Source organism: Chiloscyllium plagiosum, unplaced genomic scaffold, assembly GCF_037043375.1.
Source record: "Chiloscyllium plagiosum isolate Xiang-an unplaced genomic scaffold, Cpla_swu_hap1 HiC_scaffold_25, whole genome shotgun sequence".
In the NCBI taxonomy this organism is placed as follows: Eukaryota; Metazoa; Chordata; class Chondrichthyes; order Orectolobiformes; family Hemiscylliidae; genus Chiloscyllium; species Chiloscyllium plagiosum.
The window spans coordinates 63,207,576-63,228,325 of NW_028270163.1; the positions used below are offsets into that span (position 1 = coordinate 63,207,576).

General features: G+C 43.6%; 1 long non-coding RNA gene across 1 annotated transcript in view; it reads left to right on the plus strand.

The window, feature by feature from the left end:
* LOC122562368 (uncharacterized) overlaps positions 1-20,750 on the plus strand; it is a 54,272-nt gene that overhangs the window by 7,375 nt on the left and 26,147 nt on the right. The gene's annotated exons all lie outside the window — the stretch shown is intronic.

Below are 20,750 nucleotides of genomic sequence, written 5' to 3' on the forward strand. Positions count from 1 at the left end.
AGAGAAGGCTGAGGGGGTCGTGACAGAGGTGTAAAAGACTATAAGGGCTTGGACAGGGTGGGTAAAAAGCAGTCATCCCCTCAAACGAAAGCTTAGAACAAGGGGGGCATGATCTTAAAGTGAAGAACACAAAGTTTGAAAGGGATTTGAGGAACAACCTTTTCACCTAGAGGGTGGTGGTTGCCTGGAATACATTGCCTGGGAGAGTACTTGAGTTGGGTAACCTCACAATCTTTAAAAAGCACTTGAAAGAGCACTTGAAATGTCATAACATAGGCCTAGTGTGGGAAAGTGGGAATGGTGTATGTAGTAGCATTTTTAGGGCAGTCCAGACTCAACAGCCAGAGATTCTCTTCCGTATTGTATGATTCTCTGATTAAAAATGGTGGCTAAAATATTAAAAATAGAGTCAAAAAGGGAAAGAATGACAAAAAAGGCAAAGTGAATAACTCTTAAATGTGCACAGTAGTCGGAACAACATAAATGAATTAACTGCACAAATATAGGTTGATGGGTCTGATCTTATAGCCATTGTAGACATTGGTTCCTAGGAGATCAAAGCTGGGAGCTAAACATTCAGAAGGAAAGGGTGGTAGGATGGCATTGTTGGCTTGGAATGGAATAAGTGTGATAGCAAGTAATGATCTTGAATTGGAAGATGTAGAATCCATATAGAGTCGTAGAGATTACAGCATGGAAACAAACCCTTCAGTCCAACCCGTCCATGCCGACCAGATATCCCAACCCAATCTAGTCCCACCTGCCAGCACCCGGCCCATATCCCTCCAAACCCTTCCTATTCATATACCCATCCAAATGCCTCTTAAATGTTGCAATTGTACCAGCCTCCACCACTTACTGAAGACAAGAAATAACAAGGAAAAGAAGGTACTAGTAGGAGTAGCCTATAGATTACATAACTCTAAGGATATAGTGAGACAGAGAATAAGTCAGGAGATAACGAGGGCATGTAATAAAAGCAGTTTATTAATCATCAGTTACTTTAATCTTCATGTAGATTGGGATAGTCAGATGGGCAGAGGAATCCAGGAGGAAGAATTATATCATGTATTCAGGATTGACTCCTGGAACAATATGTTGTGGATCCAATCAGGGATCAGACTATTTTGGATCTGGTCATGTGCAACAAGGCAGATTCTTTAGATGATATCAGAGTAAAAGATCCCTTCAGAATTTAGCATTCAGTTTGAGATGGAGGAGCATGGATCCAAAACAACAGTGCTAAACTTAAATAAGGGTAACTACAAAGGAATGGAGGCAGAGCAGGCTGGTGTGGACTGGGCAAGACTTTAGTGGAAAAGGCGGTTGAGGAACAATGGCGGATTCACAATAGAACAGTCCATGACTCTCAGAAGAGAAGTGAAGAAGGATTCTCAGAAGAGGATAAGCCAACCATGGTTAACTAGGCAGGTTAAAGATAACATCAGATTGAAAAAGAAACATACAATGTGACTGAGATTAGTGGTAAACCAGAGAATCGGGAAAGTTTTAAAAACTAACAAAAGACAAGAGACTGCAGAGGTCTATAGACAGGTTGAGTGAGTGGGCAAAATGATTGCACTTTGCCTGGAAGAATAGAGGAGCTTAATGTCATATTAGTCGAGAAAGACTGCAGAAAGTCAAAAACAGAGATTCAGGCTTTTTCATGCTTGAATCACAAAAGGTCAGCATTCAAGTTCAGTAGGTAATATGGAAGGCAAATGAAATGTTGGCCTTTATTTCAACAGGAATGGAGCATAAAAGTAGGGGGCCTTGCTAGAACTATACAAGGGTCTAATCAATCCACAGTTGGAATACTGTGAAACATTTTGGGTTCCTTATCTAAGGTAAGTTATTCTTCACTGGAGGTAGTCCAGAGAAAGTTCACTAGGTTGACACAAAGTATAGAGGGACTATCTAATGAGGACAGTTCAATAGATTGGGCCTGCACTCAACGGAATAGAGAAGAATCAAAGGTGACCTTATTAGGAGAAATAAGATTCACAGGGGGACTTGACAGGGTTGAATGCAGAGAGGTTGTTTCTCCTGCAGGGAGAGTTTAGGATCAGACACCGTAATCTCAGAGTAAGTGGTCACACATTTAAGACAGAAATGAGACTGAATTTCTTCTTTCAGGTTGTGAGTCTGTGGAATTCTTTACCAAGGAGAGTATTGAGGCTGGGGTCATTGAAGGCTGAGGTAGATTTTTAATCAGGAATGGAATTGAGGGTTTTGGTGACAAGGCAGGAAAGTGGAGTTGGGGCCTTTGGTATGCTTGCCTTTATTGGTCAGTGCATTGAGTTCAGTGGTCATTTGGCGTCTGTACAGGACACTGGTTAGGCACTTTTGAAATACTGCATTCAGTTTTGGTCTTCCTGGTATAGGAAAGATGTGAAGGGTTCAGAAGAGATTTACAAAGATGTTGCCAGGGTTGAACGGCTTGAGCTAAAGGTAGAGGCTGACTAGGCTGGAGCTATTTTCTCTGGAGCTTGGAGGGTGAGGGGTGACCTGATAAGGGTTTATAAAGTCCAAAAGGGGCATGGATATGGTGAATAGTCAAGGTCTTTGGCCCAGGATAGAGGAGTCAAAAGCTAGACGGCATAGGTTTAAAGTGGGAGCGTGAATATTTAAAAGGGACTTAAGGGACAACTTTTTCATGCAGAGAGTGGTGTGTGTGTATGGAATGAGCTGCCAGAAGAAGTGAAGGCTGATACAATTACAACATTTGGTTAGATCTCATGGAATACAGGGAGAACTAGCCATTTGGATAAAGAACTAGCTCAAAAGTAGAAGACAGAGGGTGGTGGAGGAGGGTTGTTTTTCAGACTGGAGGCCTGTGACCAGTGGAGTGCCATTGTAGACATTGGTTCCTATTATATAAATAATTTGGGTACGAGAGTAAGAGGTACAGTTAGTAAGTTTGCAGATGACACCAAAATTGGAGGTGTAGTGGACAGTGAAGAGGGTTACCTCACATTACAACAGGATCTTGATCAGGTGGGCCAATGGGCTGAGAAGTGGCAGATGGAGTTTAATTCGGATAAATGCGAGGTGCTGGATTTTGGGAAAGCAAATCTTAGCCGGACTTATACACAATGGTAAGGTCCTAGGGAGTGTTGCTGAACAAAGACATGTTGGAGTGCAGGTTCATAGCTCCTTGAAAGTGGAGTTGCAGGTAGATATGATAGTGAAGAAGGCATTTGGTATGCTTTCCTTTATTGGTCAGAGTATTGAGTACAGGAGTTGGGAGGTCATGTTGCGGCTGTACAGGACATTGGTTAGACCACTATTGGAATATTACGTGCAATTCTGGTCTCCTTCCTATCGGAAAGATGTTGTGAAACTTGAAAGGGTTCAGAAAAGATTTACAAGGATGTTTCCAGGGTTGGAGGATTTGAGCTATAGGGAGAGGCTGAACAGGCTGGGGCTGTTTTCCCTGGTGCGTCGGAGGCTGAGGGGTGACCTTAGAGTTTTACAAGATTATGAGGGGCATGGATAGGGTAAATAGACAAGGTCTTTTCTCTGGGGTGGGGGAGTCCAGAACTAGAGGGCATAGGTTTAGGGTGAGAGGAGAAAGATATAAAAGAGACCTGAGGGGCAACTTTTTCATGCAGAGGGTGGTACGTGTATGGAATGAGCTGCCAGAAGGAGTGGTGGAGGCTGGTACAATTGCAACATTTAAGAGGCATTTGGATGGGTATATGAATAGGAAGGGTTTAGAGTGATATGGGCCAAGTGCTGGCAAATGGGACTAGAGTAGGTTAGGATATCTGGCTGGCACGGATGAGCTGGACTGAAGAGTCTGTTTCCATGCTGTACATCCGTATGACTCTATGACACTGATCCCATCACAATCCAAGTGAAGTTCCATCCCAACAAAACAGCTCCCTTCATGCCCAGTACTGGTGCTAGGGCCCCCCAAACCCCCAAAACCTGTTCCACACAAACCAATATTTGAGCCTCACATTCAACTCCTTGATTTTATTTACCCTTTGGCCATTTGTCTGTGCTTAGGTAGTAATCTCGAGGTAATAACTTTAGAGATTTGGATTTCTTGTTTAGTTGCTAACTGTTAAAAATCTTTTAGTGGAGCCTCCATTCCAGTCCTATCAATGTCGTTGTCACTGTGGACAACAACAGATGCATTGCTGACCCCATCTCTGAGTCAATCGCCAAAGAGATTCCTTAACTCTGGTTTGGTGACTCAGCCTTCAGCACTCCCACTCACGGCTACAGGGAACTGCATCTATCCTCATTATACTGTGTGCTACCAAAACTACAATTTGATTTACTCTTTGCTAGAATGGCTCCCTACACCAAGGTGCCACTGTGCTCAGTTTGCTCATCATCTCCACAGTCCCCACTCTTAAATGCATTGCAAGCATCTCAACAGTTAGACAATTGCAAGGGCTTTGGCTCTTTGATTTTAACCCCTGGGTCCTCAGACCTGCCTCACCTACACTCACACTCATTTGTCATTAATCACAGATTAATATGGAATTGCCTGCTCGAGGGGTGTGTCTGCGCTCTGGAGAAAAGTGTTCAAGTTACTTGATGTGGGAGATGTTGTGAAACAGGCTATTCTCATTACATAAGAGTTAGCTCCTGATGCACACAGGCAAATGTTTTGGAATTTAAAGAAAGAGCCCATGGAAACAATAATTTTGCACTCTCTTTGTAATTCTCTCCCACTTTTACAACTGCTTTCCCCACCCTTTGTAGTAGTGTCCCATATAGCCACCTCCCCACATTGTAACTCCTTTCTTCCCATTGTAAATCATCCCCCCATTACAGCCTGCATCTTGGCAATCCCTCTCCTACTTTGCAGGTCATCACCTCATTTCACTATCCCCCTTTACAACCCCTCTTCCCCTTTTGCTGTGCCTTCCCTATTTTATATCTCCACCCTTCCTTTTGCATCCCTCTTCCAGGCCCCAGCCTTGCACTCCCCAACCTCACTTCCTAAACACAACACTACCAGCAAGTGCCCCCATCTCTCCAACCCCAAGACATCTTCCAATCTCAGTGGCCCCACTTTCTCTGACCTCAGAGACCCTGCTACTTCCCTACTAGTAATGATGGACATGTTCACTGGGTCTCCTCATTATTGGTATGCTACTTCTGCCACACGTTGGTGCTGAGGGACTCATTATGAGCCTATCTGTCCCAATTCTGTGACAAAAACAATCTGTGACTGAAAAGCCAACTCCTTGCCAATTCCAACAATTACAGGGCAACTTTTCTTGATTGGTCATATTCCAGTTCATTTTGGGGAATTTGGGGTGAATTTGCCTGCAATCACCATGTACTGGGAGCATTGATTTAAAAGGCTGACACCAAAAATGTGCATGACTTACCTAGGGTGTATTCATCTCATGTAGTGAGCCAAGGGGTTATGGCAGCATGGTGGTAATGTCACTGTACTGGTAAACCCAGAACAGTAATGCTCAAGATCCTTGTGTTCAAATTCCATCATGGAATTTAAATTCAATTTTTAAAAAGATCTAGAATTAAAAAGAAACTGACTTAATGTCAATCATGGAACACTGACATCTGGCTTAGTCATAGCTTTCAGGGAAGGAAATCTGCCACCTTTACCCAGTCTGACCTACGTGTGACTTCTGTGTTTGACTCCTCACTGCCCTCTGAAATGGCTGAACAACAGACTTATTTCAAGGGCAATTAAAATGGAGCAACAAATGCTGACCTTGCCAGGAACACCCAAATACCAAAAGACATTGTCCCTTTTATTGGCTTAACAAAAAAATTGAACTTTACAAATCCAACAATTCTGAAGAGGCCTTTATTTATATAGACTATAATCCATTAGTTCTTTTGGAATGATTTTGCGAAAAAAGTTTAAGACTCTTTCATTCATGTCTAATGTCAAAACCATACAATTTAAAAATAATTCATGTATCTAGCAGATGCTTTGTCAATAGTGTTACAACACAGTGGTGAACCCTTCTGTTAATTAAACCAAACATCCAAAAAAGCTCACCTCATAATCTGTTTAAGTATGAGTAATAGAGGACTACCCAAATTCCACTATTTAAAGAAAATAAAATCAATTTATTCTTTAACTCTAAAAGTGAACATTCAACAAAAACTATTCACAACTCTAGACCCCCCTTTCTCTTAACTGTTTATTACTTGCCTCCAACTCTGTAACAATATGCTGTTTTAATAAGATACTTGCTAAAATTACATCAACTTAAGTTCAAAACCACACAGCGGCTGTCATTTTCAATGTCTGTCTTCTTCCAGCTGAAGATCTCCCTGGGTCATCTTCTTTCTTTTTACTGTGAATATGTTTCATATGAAAAGGGTTTCAATATCTTTCTCAATGGCAGTTGCTCTGTCTGATTTTCAAAATGTGTGCCTTTTTTGTATCCCTAACATCGGATCTTCTCATATATAAGAAGCAAGAGGGTAACTCGGGAAAGGGTTGGCCCACTCAAGGACAAAGGAGGAAAGTTATGTGTGGAGTCAGAGAAAATGGGTGAAATTCTTAATGAGTACTTTGCATTGGTATTCACCGAGGAGAGGGACATGGCAGATGTTGATGTTAGGGATAGATGTTTGATGACTCTAGGTCAAGTCAGCATAAGGAGGTAGGAAGTATTAGGTATTCTAAAAGGCATTAAGGTGGACAAGTCCCCAGGTTTGGATGAGATCTATCCCAGGTTACTGAGGGAAGCGAGAGAGGAAATAGCTGGGGCTTTAATTGATATCTTGGCAACATCCTTGAACACGGGTGAGGTCCCAGAGGACTGGAGAATTGCTAATCTTGTCCCTTTGTTTAGGAAGGGTAGCAGGGATAATCCAGGTAATTACAAACCTGTGAGCCTGACATCAGTGGTAGGGAAGCTACTGGAGAACATACTGAGGGATAGGATATATACCCATTTGAAAGAAAATGGGCTTATCAGTGATAGGCAACATGGTTTTGTGCAGGGAAGGTCATGTCTTACAAATCTAATAGAATTATTTGAAGAAGTGAGAAAGTTGATTGATGAGGGAAGGGATGTAGATGTCATATGCATGTCTTAGTAAGGTGTTTGATAAAGTTCCCAATGGTAGGCTGATGAAGAAGGTGAAGTTACATGGGTCCAGGGTGTTCTAGTTAGATGGATAGAGAACTGGCTGGGCAACAGGAGACAGAGAGTAGTCGTGGAAGGGAGCTTCTCAAAATGGAGACCTGTGACCAGTGGTGTCCCACAGAGATCCGTGCTGGGACCACTGTTGTTTGTGATTTACACAAATGATTTGGAGGAAGGTATAGGTTGCCTCATTAGCAAGTTTGCAGATGACACTAAGATTGATGGAGTAGCAGATAGTGAAAGGGACTGTCAGAGAATACAGCAGAACATAATATAGGTTGGACAGTTGGGCAGAGTAATGGCAGATGTAGTTCAATCCAGACATATGCGGGGTGATGCATTTTGGAAGATGCAATTCAAGAACGAACTGTACAGTAAATGGAAAAGTCCTGGGGAAAGCTGAAGTACAGAGAGATCTGGGTGTTCAGGTCCATTGTTCACTGAAGATGGTAACGCAGGTCAGTAGAGTGGACATGCTTTCCTTCATCAGACGGGATATTGAGTACAAGAGTTGGTAGGTCATGCTATAGTTGTATAAGACTTTGATTCGGCCACATTTGGAATACTGCATACAGTTCCGGTCCCCACATTACCAAAAGGATGTGGATTCTTTGGAGAGGGTGCAGAGGAAGTTCACCAGGATATATGTTTGTGCGCTGAGCTGGAAGGTTCATTTTCACACTAGGTAATATCATCAGTGAGTCTCCAGGTGAAGCACTGGTGGCATGGCCTGCTTTCTACTTATGTGTTTAGGTTTTCTTGGGTTGGTGATATCATTTCTTGTGATTACGTCATTTCCTGTAGTTATGGTATTTCCTGTTCTTTTTCTCAGGGGGTGGTAAATGGGATCCAAGTCAATGTTTGTTGATAGAGTTCCAGTTAGAATGCCATGCCTTTAGGAATTCTCATGCATGTCTCTGTTTGTCCTAGGATGGAAGTGTTATCTCAGTCGAAGTGGTGTCCTTCCTCATCTGTATGTAAGGATACTAGTGAGAGAGGGTAATGTCTTTTTGTGGTTAGTTGATGTTTATGTATCCTAGTGTCTAGTTTTCTGCCTGTTTGTTCAATGTAATGTTTGTTACAGTCCTTGCAGGGTATTTTGTAAATGACATTAGTTTTGCTTGTTGTCTGTGTGGGGTCTTTCAAGTTTATTAGCTGCTGTTTTAGTGTGTTGGTGGGTTTGTGGGCTACCATGATGCCAAGAGGTCTGAGTGGTCTAGCAGTCATTTCTGAGATGTCTTTGATGTAGGGGAGAGTGGCTAGAGTTTCTGGATGTGTTTTGTCTGCTTGTTGGGGTTTGTTGTTGAGATGTCGCAGTAGAGCGAACAGCCAGTGGGGAACTTCAAGCCAACGTCTACAGGAAAACAACACATACGGACCAAATACTGAACTACAGAAGCAATCATCTCAACATCCACAAACGAAGCTGCATCAGAACATTGTTTTAACTAGCCACCACACACTGCAGCACAGAGGAACTACGCAGAACAGAAGAAAATCACCTTTACAGTGTATTCAAAAAGAACAGGTACACAATAAACACAGGGAGAGAGTGAGGTCTGCAGATGCTGGAGATCAGAGTTGAGAGTGTGTTGCTGGAAAAGCACAGCAGGTCAGGCAGCATCCAAGGAGCAGGAGAGTCAACGTTTTGGGCCGGAACCCTTCATCAGGAATCCTTTGGCATCACCACAGGGAAGTACCCAAGGAAACCTAAATAGAAAGTGGGTCATACCACCAATGCTTCACCGGAGGCTCACTGATGTTACCTAGTGTGGTGATGAAACATCTGAAAATAACCTTCCAGCTCAGTGAGCAAACCTACATCCAGAACCTCAACCTGAGCTACAAATCATCTCAAAACTCAGGGGGACCTGATTGAGACCTACAAATCATGAGAGGTGTAGACAGGGTGGATAGCAAGAGACTTTTTCCACAGAGTGGGGGACTCAATTCATGGCAATCACGAATTCAAAGTGAGAGGGGAAAGTTTAGGGGAGATATACATGGAAAGTTCTTCATGCAGAGGGTGGTGGGTGCCTGGAATGCGTTGCCAACATAGGGGCGGGAATAATAGTGTCATTTAAGATCTATCTAGACAGATACATGAATGGGCAGGAAGCAGAGGGATACAGATACTTAGAAAATAGACGACAGATTTAGATAGAGGATATGGATCGGCATAGGCTTGGAGGGCCGAAGGGCCTGTTCCTGTGCTGTAATGCTCTTTGTTCTTTGTTCTTTTTGTTCTTATTGGTTCAATGTTGACAAAACAATTCTCAATTTTTCAGTCCATTCTGAGACTACACTATCTTGTCATATACACAGGTGCATGTAAGCTCTGAGTGCAAGACAGCATTCACACTCTCTTAAAGGTACAGTACACACCTTCAACTTCATAACAATAGCAAAAATGAATAAGGCCAAATGCCATAATCAAAATGGACTTGCACAGAATACATTTTTCTTGAAAAACAGTGTACATTTAATGTGAACCTCCATTCTAACTGGTTAAAGACTTAATAGCCATCTAAGTTTGTTCAATATATTTGCATAAGTTATATGGCCCTTTGATCTTTTACTATAAATTCTGTGTCTGTCCCTAACTGCCTGAGGAAGGCGCGGGTGCCTAAAAGCTTGCAGTTTCATGTAAACCTGTTGGACTGTAACTGATTGTCAGTGATGTTTGACTTCTTATTAATTAGTTTGTCCAGATGCTATTAATGTGAATATATTATTTCTGTTTTAACATAGAAATAGTGAAAATAAATTTTGATAGAAGTTAAAAATGCCGGATGACTATACTTATTAATTTTTTCTTTGAGACATCATGACCCATTGAGGTAGTGCTCTCAAAGTCAAGCCCCATTCTTCCTGAAGTCATCTTTAATGTGATAAAGATTTAGTCAAACTATCCTCAGTCAGAAATCTACCTGACAAACTCAGCCTTTAAACAAAATGTTTACCAGGTTTCTGTACTTAACAAGAACATAGATATTTATTGCAAACAGATTGGTTTTAACCAATGGCATCAAAGAAACATGAATTGCTCAAGTATAGCTTGCTATAACTTTAAATTCCTCCACACTCGTGTAGACACAGAGTGACAGATAAGGCTTTTAAGAGTCAAATAAAAAAGAAAATCAGGGAAGTACAGTTCTGTATCACCATCTGGGTCACAAGAGTTGAAGTATTTCCTTTCAATTTCTTCCAATATCTTAGAATTCTTCACTGATAAGACAAGTGTGTGTCCACTGATCGAAGAGTGTGGTGTTGGAAAAACACAGCCAGTTAGGCCGCATCTGAAGAGCAGGAGAGTTGACGTTTCGAACATAAGCCTTTCATTCCTGATGAAAAACTTATGCTCGAAACATCGACTCTCCTGCTCCTTGGACGCTGCCTGACTGGCTGTGATTTTCCACCACTGCACGCTCGACTCTGATCTCCAGCATCTGCAGTTCTCACTTTGTGCTCGTATGTACACTGTCTTTCAATCACTAGTTCAGAGTTTCCCCTTTTCAGAAGCTCTGAAGGTGACTTTTATCCATTTTGACTGCAACAAGGAAATTTGCAGAGGAAGCTGGGTGGGAGAACCTGTCTGTTCCTGCAGACTGTTTTGTATCTCCACACGGGAGAGAGACACAAGAACCTGCATCTTACATTTTTTGGCTGTACCAGTTTCATTGAGTTTCATGGAGGGTTGGCTGCTTGAGACCTAGTGGCTTTCTTGTCACATCTTACCAAATCTACTTCATTAATTATCTACCCTCTGTCCCAATGGTACTAGTCATGTCTAATTCTACCCCTATTTTACCATTCAGTGTTCCCAGAGGTACTCACCCTCTGGTAGTATTAGGTTTAAGATCAATATCTCCATATCAGACCATTATGGGTTGATGGTTAAGTGTTAACTGGGCATGACAATGAGCAACTGAAGCAAAGTGGAGAGGATAGTGAGGAGGATTGTCAGAGGTTACAGCAGGATATAGATCAGTTGGAGGCATGGCCAGAAAAATGGCAGATGGAATTTAATCTAGACAAATGTGAGGTGATGCATTTTGGAATGTCGGGTACAGGTGGACAATATACAGTGAATGGCAGAACCCTTAGGAGTATTGATATGCAGAGGGATCTAGGTGTGCAGGTGCACAGAATATTGAAGGTGGCAGTGCAGATAGATAAGGTAGTAAAAAAGGCTTATGGCATTGGGGTCAGATTAGGTGAGATACAAACAGACTTGAAACATGACATCACACCTAAAATACATTGTCTGACTTGAGGTGTCACTTTTATACTGATAAAACCTGAAGTTATCTCGGGGCAGTGACTTGAAATAAATTCTGTGATTTACATATTAATCAATTGAAATCTACACCTCCATTCTAACTGGTTTGTTCAATACATTTGTGATTTGCGTAAGTTGTATGACCCTTTGATCTTATACTATAAACTCTGTGTCCGATGTATTCTGTCTTGCTAATTGCCTGAGGAAGGAGCGGGGACTCCAAAAACTTGCGGTTTCAAGTAAACGTGTTTATAACCTGGTGTCAATGATTTTTGACTTCCTATTAATTAATTCATCCAGGTGTTTCTTGAATGTTGCTATTGTGTCTGCAGCACATTCCAGGCATTCACCAATCTTTGTGTGAAAAGTCTGCTTTACACATCTCTTTTAAACATCTCCCGCTTCCCCCCCACCCCCCCCCCCCCCATCCCCCCACCCCATCACCTTGAACCTGTGTTCCCTAGTAATTGACCCCTCCACCCTGGGAAAAGACTCACGCCATTCACAATCTTATAAAATTCTATTAGGTCACGCCTCAACCTCCAAAAAATACATCCAGTCTATCCAACCCTTCTTCATAGCTAAAATCACCCATACCAGGCAATGTCCAAGTCCTGGGGATTTGGTTTTGAGGAATTAGGTGGGGCAAGTGGATCAGGTGTCAGTAGGGGACAATATCATAAGATCGAAGAGAAAGTGAGGACTGCAGATGCTGGAGATCAGAGTCAAAAAGGGTGATGCTGGAAAAGCACAGCAGGTCAGGCAGCATCCAAGGAGCAGAAGAGCCAACACTTTGGGCATAAGTCCTTCATCAGGAATTTGGGGGGGGGTGGAAGGGGGCTGAGAAGTAAATAGGAGAGTGGGGTGAGGATGGGGGAAAGGTAGCTGGGAAGGTGATAGGTAGATGCAGGTGGGATGTGGTAGTGATAGATCAGAGGGGAGGATGGAGCGGATAGTTTTGAAGGAAGATAGATGGGTAGGACATTTCAAGGGGGCGTGCCGAGTTGGAGGGTTGGATCTGAGATAAGGTGGCAGAAGGGGAGATGAGGAAACAGGTAAAATCCACATTGATGCCACATGGTTGGAAGGTTCTAAGGAGGAAGATGAGACGTTCTTCCTCCAGTCGTCAGGTGGCTTGGATTTGGCGGTGGAGAGGGTGGGGGGTGGAGGAGATGTGCTGGATGCGATTGTTTATCATGTGGGAGGGGAAATTGTAGTCCCTGAAATACAAGGCCATCTGGGAGCAGATGTGGCAGAGGCGGAGGAATTGGGAATAAGGGATAGTGTTTTCACAGGACGGAGGGGTGGGGAGGGGAAACAAAAGTCATGGAGGAGATTGAGGGTGTGGGTGGTGTCCCAAATGTACGTGGGGAGTTCCTGGGCCAAGGAAAACATGATGGTATCAAGGCATGAGGAAATAAATTCGGCGGGGCAGGAGCAGGTGGAGACAATACAACGACTGGGGATGTCAGGTTTATGGATTTTGGGTAAGAGGTAGAACTGGTTAGTGGGGCTCCCGCCAACCCACCCTTCACTCCCGGCACCTTCCCCTGCCACCACAAGAGGTATAAAACCTGCACCCACACATTCCTCCCCCCGCCTCACCTCCATCCAAGGCCCCAAAGGATCCTTCCACATCCAGCAGAGATTTTCCTGCACATCCAAACACCTCATCTACTGTGTCTGTTGCTCTCGATGTGATCTCCTCTACATCAGGGGGACAGGATGCCAACTTGCAGAGCATTTCAGGGAACATCTCTGGGACAAACACACCAAACAACCACACTGTCCTGTGGCCAAACATTTCAACTCCTCCTTCCACTCAGCCAAGGACATGCAAGTCCTGAGCCTCCTCCACTGCCAAATCCAAGCCACCTGACACCTGGAGGAAGAACACCACATCTTCCTCCTTGGGACCCTCCAACCACACAGCATCAATGTCGACTTTACAGTTTCCTCATCTCCCCTGCTCCCACCTTATCTCAGATCCAACCCTCCAACTCGGCACTGCCCTCTTGTTCAACCCGTCCATCTTCTTTCCCACCTATCCACTCCACCCTCCCCTTTGACCTAGCACCATCATCCCCACCTGCATTTACCTATCACCTTCCCAGCTGCCTTACCCAATCCACATTGCACCCTCCTATTTATCCAAGCCCCCTTCCCCAACCCCCCACCAGCACTCCCATTTCTGATGAAGGGCTTTTGCCCGAAACATCGACTCTCCTGCTCCTCGGATGCTGCCTGACCTGCTGTGCTTTTCCAGCACCCCACATCATCTTCATCATAAAATCTAGCAATGCAAAATCGCATGTAGCTAGCCACAGTAGGACAAACGATGTAGGAACAGAATTAGGCCAATCAGCACATCAAGTCTACTTCGTCATTCAATGAGATCAGGGCAGATCTGATAATGCTCAACTTCATTTTCCTGCCTTTTCCCCATAGCCCTTGATTCCCTTCCTGATTAAAAATCACTCTGTTTCAGTCTTAAATATATCTAATAACCCAGTCTTGACAGCCCTCTGAGAAGAAGTTCTCCTCATTTCTGATCATTTATTCTGAGATTATGCCCTCTGGTCCTAGACTCTCCCAGAAGGGGAAGTACTCTCTGTGCAGCTACCCATAAAGCACCCTAAGAATCTTACATTTTTGAATAAGGTTGCCTCCCATTCTTCTAAATTCCAATGAGTACAGGCACAACCTACTCAAATAAAAAAAAGAACCAGAATCGCTGGAAATCAGAAACAAAAACAAAAAATTGCTAGAGAAACACAGCAGGTTTGGCAGCATCTGTGTAGAGAAAGCAGAGTTAACATTTCAAGTCTGGTATGACTCTTGTTCAGAATTGATACAAGCTATGAAAACATGGTATTTATGGGTTTGAGAGAACAGTGGAGTAGGGGTAGAGGAGGAGATGGAGCCCAGAGAGAAAGAGATATGATAAGAGTAGGTTTTGTTAAACCTACTCAACCTCTGCTCATCACAGTCCCTGGGATCAGCCAAGGGAACCTTCTCTGGACTGCTTCTAATGCCAGGAGGCGGATTGATAAAATCGTGATTGATCTGATTACTACATATTCCTGTCAGCCTACAACTCTGCACGCCCCCTTGCTTATCAAGCATCTACCCATCCCTGCCTGAAAAATATTTAAAGACTCTGCTCCCACCCCTTTTTGAGAAAATAAATTCGAAAGTCTCATGACCCTTTGTAGAGAAATAAACCTCTCCTAATCTGTGTTAAAGAGATGACACCCCGCACACCCCCCACACTCCTCGCACCCCCCGCACCCGCCACACCACCCACACTCCCCACACCCCCCCCATACTCCACACCCCCCGCACTCCCCAAACTCCCCGCACTCCCCAAACTCCCCGCACTCCCCGCACTCCCCAAACCCCCACATCCCCCACACACCCCAAACATCCCAAACCCCCACACTCCCCACACTCCCCACACTCCCCACACTCCCCACACTCCCCACACATCCCCACACATCCCCCACACTCCCCCCACATCCCCCCACGCCCCCACACCCCAGCCTCTGATTAATTTATTATCACAGTTGTTTTCAGAGGCTAGTTCTTGAACCTGCTCAGACATACCAACTCTCATAACAAGCAATTTCTCATTAAATTAATCTTAATTCATAATCTTCCAAGGGTTAGAGAGGGGAAAAAAAATCTGTGCACACTGTTCCTATTTAAACTTTAATGAAATAGCTGACAGCCATTCACTGTGCATTTCTCAGAGCAACATCCTGACCAATTAAAATCAACCTATCTGGTTTAAACTGTTACCAAAGCTTGGCTGTTAGCTATCAATCAGCACTAATGGGTGCGGACCCGGATTCAATTCCCGCCTCAGGCAACTGTCTGTGTGGAGTTTGCACATTCTCCTCGTGTCTGCGTGGGTTTCCTCTGGGTACTCTGGTTTCCTCCCACAGTCCAAAGATGTGCAGGTTAGGTGAATTGGCCATGCTACATTGCCCATAGTGTTGGGTGTATCAGTCAGAGGGAGATGGGTCAGTGTGGACTGGTTAGGCCGAAAGGCCTGTTTCCACACTGTAGGGAATCTAATCTAATCAATGCCTTTGCCAATGAGAATCCAGTTGTCAACAATCAACATTTCCTCACATGGTATATAATTGTGGATTTTCCTTTTGAATTGTTATTCTTGTAAAATGTCCGGATGATTACAAGACAAAAAGCTTTGATAAAATGCACCTTTTTCCAGTAATGCTCAATAACATTTATGCCTCTCTGAAGTTTCCTAGCAGATGTGTGCTCATCTATGTTCTTTCCACTAGATGGTGACCTGGAGACTACACTGAGCAATGTAATTGCACCTTTTTGTTCCTTTGTTCCAGATAAAAATTCTGTGTGTGAACACCCAAGATATTCCCTATCTCCAGGACTACAATGGTCTCCAAAACCAATCATGCCACCTTCCTATCTTTCCAGATCAACTTGTATCAATCAATTCGGAACACCTCGTCTCTATCTCTTCCTTGAGCCAGGTCTCTGTTAGTCTCATATCATCCTGTCTCCATATAGCAGTTTGCACCTGTAATACATCAACCTTATCTAATATACTCTATTCTATTGCATTATGTACTGTATCCCCGACTTAGAATGTTTAAATTCTCCCTTATTCTGATTCCATCCACTAATTTACAATTTTCTATTCCAGTACTAACTATCACTCCCAGTATTTAGTGCATACTTCAGTATTTAGTCCTTTCTGACCTGGTTCCACACTCCTGTCAATTTAGTTTATAAGTTTATAAGTTCATAAGATATAGGAGCAGAATTAGGCCAATCAGCCCATCAAGTCTGCTCCACCATTTGATCATGGCTGATATGCTCCTCACCCCCATTTTCCTGCCTTCTCCCCAGAACCCTTCAACCCATTACCAATTAAAAATCTGTCTAACTCCTCAAATTTACTCACTGTTCCAGCATCCACCACACTTTGGGGTAGCAAATTCCACAGATTCACAATCCTTTGGGATAAGTAGTTTCTCCTCAATTCTGTTTTAAATTTGCTCCCCCTTATCCTAAGATCTCTCGAGCCTCCTCAGCAGCACAAGCAAAACACCTTGTAAGGAACTCTGTTCTAGCTCTGTTCAGGTTTATTTATTTAACTTCATGGCCACTGTCATATCTTAAATAACTCAAACTTGGAGCTGATGCATTTTTAATAAATGAATACATCAACCTGGGCACTGAGATTAGATTTACTTCTATAAAGAAGCAGTTGTTTCAATCAATACTGAATCTGTGGGGGCGAGATTTCTTGTTTACCACATGCAGAAATAATGAGTATTTTTAAGAATTTTTAATGAAGTATTTTCAGAATGTTTTATTAAAGAACTCTCATCTGGGTAGATAATAAAGAAAGCACAAATGAATGAAGATATAAAGCAACCATTAATCTATAAAAGCACAAAAGAACAGCTGTAAATCAGAGACAAAAATAAAATTGCTGGAAAAGCTCAACAGGTCTGGCATCATCTGGAGAGAAATCAGAGTTAACGTTTCAGGTCAAGTGACCCTTTCTCAGAATTGATGGGAGCTAGGAAAATGTTAGGCAGAGGATAGGGTGGGGGAGGGGGTAAGAAGTGAATGATGGTTAGGGATAGGGCCCAAAAAGAGAGAAGAACAGTTAGACAAATAAGGGAGTGGATAACAATCTGGCTGGGAGGGTGAATCGCTGTTAATGGAGACAGTTACAGGCTAATAATGGGTTATATGTAATAGCAGACCATGTGATTACAAACCTGGGTGTGGGCATTAGAGTAAGGACATGGGAAAGCTCAGCCCTAAAGTTATTGAACTCTGCACGCCCACATGAAAAACGAGGTGTTATTCTTCCAGCTTCACTGGAGCACTGCAGTAAGCCTGAGACAGAGATCTTGGCCAGGGAACAGGGTGGCATGTTGACGTAGCAGGCAACTGGAAGCTCAGGGTCTTTTTTGCAATAAGTCTACGCAAGTTTACACTTTGTTTCCTCAACATAAAGGAGACCATATCGTGAGCAGTGAATGGAGTAAACTAGATTGTGTGAAGTGCAGATAAAGTGCTGCTTCACCTGGAGTACTACAATACTTCCCAAAATTCATAAGCAAGATTACCCAAGTTGACTCACTGTTTCTGCCTGCTCCTGTCCCATAGAACTCATGAGTTCCTTTCTTAACTCCATCATTTCTTCCCTGGTCCAGTCCCTGCCCACTTACATCCATGTTTGTTCTGACACTTTACCCCAGTTTCAGAATTTCCAGTTTGCAGGCTCCAGCTGCTTCCTTTTTATCATGGACGGGCAATCCTCTACAGGTCCATCCCCCAACAGGATGGTCTCCAGGCTCTCTGTTTATTCCTGGAACAAAAGCCTGAACTGCCCCCAACTCCCACCAGCTTCCACCGTTTGGCCGAGCTCATCCTCATTCTCAACAACTTCTTTTTTAATTCCTCTCATTTCCTTCAGGTCAGAGAATTGGCTATGGACACCTGCATTGGCCCCTGATGAAGGGCTTTTGCCCGAAACGTCGATTTCGAAGCTCCTGGATGCTGCCTGAACTGCTGTGCTCTTCCAGCACCACTAATCCAGAATCTGGTTTCCAGCATCTGCAGTCATTGTTTTTACCCAGTTATACCTGCCTCTTTGTGGGGTACATGGAACATTCTTGTTTCAGTCCTATTCTGGCCCGCAACCACAACTCTTTCTCCGATATATCGATGATATCATCGGTGCTGACTCCTGTTCTTGTCCAGAATTGGAAATATTTATCGATTTCACTTCTTATTTTCACCCCACCCTCACTTTCTCCTGGTCCATCTCTGACTCCTCCCTTCCCTTCCTCGACATCTCTATTTCCATTTCTGGTGAAAGACTGGCCACCAATATCCACTACAAACCCACCGGCTCCCACAGTTACCTGGACTATACATCCTCACACCCTGCTGCTTGTAAAGACTCCATTCCATTCTCCCAGTTCCTCCGTCTCTGTCACATTTATTTCGATGATGTCAACTTCAACTCCGAAAGCCAGTGCTTCCAAATAAACCTGTTGGACTATGACCTGGTGTTGTGTGATTTTGAACTTCAACAAGGGAGCCTCTGAAATGGGCACCTTTTTCATCAACCAAGGATTCCTCAGCACCGTTGTAGACAAGGCCCTCAGCTGGGTCCAATCCCTCTCCCTCACTTCAGCCCTCAACCCCTCTCTTTCTTCCTGCAACAATGATAGGGTCATAAGACTATTAGACATAGGAGCAGAAATTAGGTCATCAAGTCTGCTCCACCATTCAATCATAGCTAATAAATTTCTCAAGCCTGTTCTCTCACCTTCCCCGTAACTCTTAATCCCCTTGATATTCAAGAACCTAATTCCATCTTAAATATTCTCAATGACCTGGCCTCTACAGCCTTCTGTGGCAATGAATTCCACAGATTCCCCACTCTGGCTGAAGAAGTTTCTCTTTATCTCCATTCTAAAAGGTCTTCACTTTACTCTAAGGCTGTGCCCCTGACTCCTAGTCTCTCCTACCAATGGAAACATTTTCCCAGCATCTACTCTGTCCAGGCTATTCTGTATGTTTCATTTAGACTCCACCCCCCTCACTCCTATCCTTCTAAACTCCATCAAGTATAGACACAGAGTCCTGAAACATTCCTCATATGTTAAGCTTTTCATTCCTGGGACCATTCTTGTGAACCTCCTCTGAACCCGCTCCAGGGCCAGTACATCCTTCCTGAGATATGGGGCCCAAAACTGTTCACAATATTCCAAATGTGGTCTGACCAGAGCCTTAGAGAGCCTCAGAACATTCTGAACTCAAAGGTCTAGATTCAAATTCCACAGAGGTGTTTCATAATATGTTTAAACAAATTGATTAAAATTATTTTAGAATTGTGATTTATCGAGAAGGAAGAGGTGCCAATATTGAATTTCACAATTTAGGCCCAGGATGATTGAAAGCATAGCCATTAGTGTTGATTGGAGTCAAATTTGCATGTTGTAGAGATTTATAAAATCATAAAGGCCATGGATAGGATGAATAATCAAAGTATTTTCCCCAGAGTTGGGGAGTCCAACACTAGAGGCAAAGGTTTACAGTGAGTGGGGAAAGATTTAAAAGGGACTTGAGTGGCAACGTTTTCATACAGGGGGTGGTACGTGTATGGAATGAACTCCCAGAGGAAGTAGTGGAGGCTGGTACAATTGCAACAGGGTGCCACAGTGGTTAGCACTGCTGTCTCACAGTGCCAGGCACCTAGGTTCATTGGGTTAGGTGACTGTCTATGTGGAGTTGGTACATTCTCCCACTGTCTGCGTGGGTTTATGTCGGGTGCTCTAGTTTCTTCCAGGAGTCCAAAGAGGTACAGATTGGGTGCTTTGGCCTTGCTAAATTACCCATAGTGTTCAGGTATTTGTAAGTTAAGTGCATTCACCACAGGAAGTGCAACGTTAGGTTCTGGGTGGGATGCTCTATGAAGGGTTCGTGTGGACTTGTTGGGTCGCATGGCCTGTTTCCATGCTCTGAAAATTCTATAATTTAGAAGATGTACTGGATGTAAGTTTGCTCAGTGTTAGCATCACTGAATCCCCACTATCAACATCCTGGGGGATTACCATTGACCAGAAACTGAACTGATTCATTGTGTAAATACAGTGTCTACAATAACAAGATCATAGAGTCACAGAGTCACAAAGTCATACAGCATGGAAACAAGCCCTTCGGTCCAACCAGTCCATGCTGACCAAAATTCTCAAACTAAACTCATCCCAATTGCCTGTGTTTCAACTCCAGGAATATCGCAGTGAATAACTCACCTTCTGAGTCTCAAAATTCCACCCACCATCTACAATGCACTAGTCAAGGGCAACTAGGGATGGGTGAATAATGCTGACCGGCCAGGAATGCGCACAACCCACGAGTGAACAAAAAACAGTCACTACAAACCCGAATTGATTTCTTGGGAAGGTGGGGGTGAGCTGCCTTCTTGAACCGCTGCAGTCCATGTGCTATAGGTAGACCCACAATTCCCTTAGGGAGGGAATTCCAGGATGTTGATTCAGCGACACTGAAGGAACTGCAATTTAGTTCCAAGTCAGGATGGTGAGTGGCTTGAAGGAGTACTTGCAAGGGGTTGTTTTACCCATCCATCTGCTGCCCATGACCTTCGAGATGGAAGTGGTGGTGGATTTGGAAGATTTTGAGGTTCTGGAGTCACACATAAGGCAGTTGGCAAAGGACGACAAGTTTCAAAGAACAAAGAAAATTACAGCCCAGGAACAGGCCCTTTGGCCCTCCAAGCCTCAAGGGCAGCACGGTGGCACAGTGGTCAGCACTGCTGTCTC